The 4,152-nt window shown below is 42.4% G+C and overlaps 1 non-coding gene across 1 annotated transcript; it reads left to right on the top strand.

Annotated features, from left to right (window-relative positions):
• Nucleotides 1-2,800: 2,800 nt before the first annotated feature.
• On the top strand, nucleotides 2,801-2,872 carry TRNAV-CAC. The gene has a single exon. It is a non-coding gene; the product is annotated as a tRNA-Val (tRNA).
• Nucleotides 2,873-4,152: the final 1,280 nt, after the last annotated feature.

Below are 4,152 nucleotides of genomic sequence, written 5' to 3'. Positions count from 1 at the left end.
AAAAGTAGTTCCAGATCATTGAATGTGATGTATCCTCAAGTATGTTACAGTAGTAAAGTTGTATGAAAATGCTGATATAGGCACACTGTATGACACCTCGTCTGCTGCATCTGGAAGCACTGCAAATGCCCCTTTCAGTATGAGCTGAAAAAGAGAGACAGGTTTGAACTGAGACAATATGAGGCAAGTGAGTTTTTTTATTAGATTCCTAACCTAGTGTAACATTTGGGTGTGTGCCATGCCTCTTCACATAAATGCATTCAGGGAAAACACCGTCTTTCTTTGAGGATGAAAGCCCCAGGCCTCTGTGCATGGCACTTGGCCACCCACCTTGAAAGTTAATTTTTGTATTTCATTTCAAGCAAGTCATCTATCTAATACACATGTGCTTTCAGCCAAAAAATATACTGAACATCATTTTTTAAAAGCTTTTGCAATAGGCCTGAGGAAAATATTGTTTAGAGAATTTATATGCTGCCTCTCCAGAGATCTGAGAAATTCGCTAAGAAATATGAGAAAACCCTGAAGACAGCAATAAAAGGAAACTCTATCTGATGAAAGGTGCAGTCTTTAAATTCTGGTGGAGTCATTGCAGAGATTAAATAGGAGATGGCTGTTCAGCAGAAGCTTAAGGCACAAGTGGATTAATTGGAGAACACAGTGTTGAAGTGACATATGTTTCACATGGGTGGGGAGTGCCAGACTTTGCTTAAATGAAGACCGTGTACTTCCAGCCACTGCATTGTGTCCTTTATACCCTGGTCCTTTATTCAGTGTGATTCTCCTACTGTTTCATCATTCATTAAGCCATATTTTTGGCATCCACTAAATGCATTTTACACAGTGTGTACACTGTCATGGTATGGGCAACCACTGCAACCCACATGACCTGTATAATATATCATCATACCCCACAGTGAACAGCAGTTCTAAGACCAACACAGGCCACGTCTGCATAGCAAGAATGTTTGTTTTGTTTCTCGGTGTTCTCTTTCTTAAAAGGTACAGTTTTACGTGCCATAAAGATGAATCCTCCACAAATACTGTTGATCAGGAAAATGATTTGAAAAAGATCATTAAAGCCAATTTCGTGTCACAGCATAGAAAGATTCAGAGTAGAGGTGGTTTCTGAAAGCTTTGCAGCATGTACTTATTTTTTCACACTATTGTGAATGGAGAACACCTTGTATGACAAAGAGGAGGGAAGGACAGGAAAACCCTGAATTCTCCAGCTCAGTGTCCATAAGTCAAAATTATAGTCTCAGTGACATGGCAAAATATCAAAATTAAAGATAATGAAGAACACTGGCTTCAGACGTATTTATTCCTTTTATAGATGGCTTTTAAGTAGAAGGTAAATATTCTTGGATTCAGTACTGTAGACTTTCCTGTTGGGGCTAATTCATCTATGCCTTGTAGAACCTATGATGAAAAACAACTTTTTTGTCCTATAAAGCTCCATTTGATTGTCAGCCTATGCTTGATCCAAATCCTCCCCAGGTGAACTTACTATCTTTATCACATATTCATCTTGAAGCTCTTCTCTGAACCAAGTCACGATACTCCCTGTGCCCTGATACTTTAGGAAAGATGGTCACAGTAGCAGTAGGGAGGCAAGAAGGGAGAAGTACCCATAGGTCTCTGACCCTGGGCTACCCGTGAACTAATCCAGAGTTGGCCGCTACCCTTCGCTCTGTTTTGGTACCTTAACAGATGCAGCTGTCTGGATTGGTAGCAAAAAGAAAATGTGAGACTCAAGGCAGTTTACAGGGTACAGCAAGAGGAGTGAAATGTAACCATATACTATAGGACATCAAACAAATATTTCAATATAACTAGGAGTACCAAACTGAATGACAGTGCAAGCAACAGTGTGAATATATCGTATAAGATATATAATGAACAAAAGCAAAAGAGCTAGGATGCAAAATTAAATGACAATGGCATAATGCAAGCCATGCAGAGTATGGGATTACAAAGGCACAATCCATTCCCATAGGAAGGTGTGTTTCTGAATCTTTCTGTCTGACTACAGATCAATTCCATTATAAGAATGCCATCCTGAACATTTCTGTTTTGCACATTATTTATTTAAAACAGTTATTAGCCACCTTTCCCCCTTCTGGGACTCAAGCAGTTTACAATATAGATAAAAGGATTATTAAAACAGAATAAAAACAATATGAATAAACTAACAAATTATAAAAACACATGAACGCTCACTATTTTGTGGAATGATAGTACTGTGGGAGCTTTCTGATCTCCTCAGGCAGGTCATTTCACAAGGTGGGAGCCACCACAGAAAATATACGTGAGCAGACAGTTGTCAATCTTACCACTTTGCATGAAGGAACCTTCAAAAGGTTTTGTTTGGATGACCAAGCTGATGCAGCAGAGCAGAGCAGTGGAGTTAGTGTTGCCAGTCTATGGGACCTTGACCATGAAAGAGTCTTGTAAATCATAATAAGTACCTTGAATTGAGCTCAGTATCTGATCAGTAGCCAATGGACTGACTGCAGAATGGGTGTGACCTGTATGTTCTGCCTGGCACCTGCTAGTAATCAAGCGGCCACATTCTGTACAAACTGGAGTTTCCAAGTTTAGAATGTAGAATGCATTACAGAAGTCTAGCCTCAAGGTAACCATGCCATAGATCCATATGGCCAGAATGGCTGAGTCCAGGCGGGGGAGCAACGTCTGGGCTAAGTGAAGCTGATAGAACGCTCATTTTGCGGCTGCACTGGCTTGCTTCTCCAGAAGTAACTCTTTGTCCACTATCCATTCCTTATGAATGAGGGGAGGGTATGTGGCTCAGTGGTAGAACATCTGCTTCACATGCAGAAAGTCCCAGGTTCAATCCCTGTCATCTCCAGTGAAAAGGACCAGATAGTAGGTGATCTGAAACACCATGGAGAGCTGCTGCCAGTCTGAGTAAACAATACTGACCTTGATGGACCAATGGTCTGATTCAATATAAGGCCGCTCCATGTGTGAGAACACAGCTGTTTTTCATGCTGTTTGTTGCTCAGTATGTATTAGGGGATTTTTCAGGGGTATGTGCAATTGCCACTCTTCCTCATGGCCAGCCAGTTAGATGGCCTCCTTGCAGTGATGTGAAAACTCACAAGCAGAGCAAAATATAAGAGGCCACTATGACAGTGTGACCATTTTCATCAGCCCTTTTAGGGCTTGGTAAAGGGAATATTAATGAACAGCCCTGTGCAACCAGGATTGGAGGTGCTCTAAGATGAGCAACGTCTATACATAGATGGGTTTCAGCAATTACGCCATCACTTAGTAACAGGGAGTTTAATGGCATATGAGAACAGCCAGGAAAGTTACATTCAGAAAGCCATGGTAAATCATAAGTGTGGGGTTCTAACTAGAATTCTGCAGTTGGCAGTTCAGTGGTAGATATGAACCGGTTCAACGTCCTTTCAGGTCTTTTTACAGGGCTTTTCATGAGCAACTCAGTTGAAATCCCAGTCTCTACCTTTGGTGTCAGTCTGCTGGTAACTATTTCATTCCAAGTGCCTTTCCAACTCTCACTGGCCTCCTCCTATGTTGTAGCACTCTTTCAGATTTCCCTCTCTGTTTTATCCTTTCCCCCAGACTCTCCCTTTCATTCCCCAAGGAAGAGCAGCTCTGTTTTATCCAGGTCTCAGTCAGGAGGCAAGGGCTGTTGGGAAATGTCGTATCACAAATCAACATTATTATGGCTCTTCCACATACAGTAGGGTGGAGACCAGGGGTCATTTGGGGGGGGGGACGCCATCCCCCCGGGTGAGGTGCGGGAGGGCGGGGCCTGGAGCTCCCTGCTGGTGCCCGCTGGAGGTCGCCGCCGGCTGTGGGGAGGACACACTTCCGGTGATGTCAGGGGGTGTGGCATATGCTAATGAGTTATGCTAATGAGTCCCCCTAGCTCTTTTTCTACGAAATGACCCCTGGTGGAGACTGATAGAACGCAAGAATACAAGACACTGCCCTGGTGCACACTATATCTCACACCCTCTAACCAATCATGCTAAGGCTAGACCAGTGTACTTTTCAGTGAGTATTGCAGTTGCATTTTTATTAAATTAACATCTATAAAGAGCATCAAGTATGAAAGCGAATGCAAGGTACACAGATCATAACACCGAAGAAGATTGC

This window comes from Gekko japonicus, unplaced genomic scaffold (genome assembly GCF_001447785.1).
Source record: "Gekko japonicus isolate JY-2015 unplaced genomic scaffold, Gekko_japonicus_V1.1 scaffold1316, whole genome shotgun sequence".
Classification (NCBI taxonomy): domain Eukaryota; kingdom Metazoa; phylum Chordata; class Lepidosauria; order Squamata; family Gekkonidae; genus Gekko; species Gekko japonicus.
Note: the sequence above shows the minus strand (reverse complement) of the source record. Positions and strands in the feature narration are given on the sequence as shown.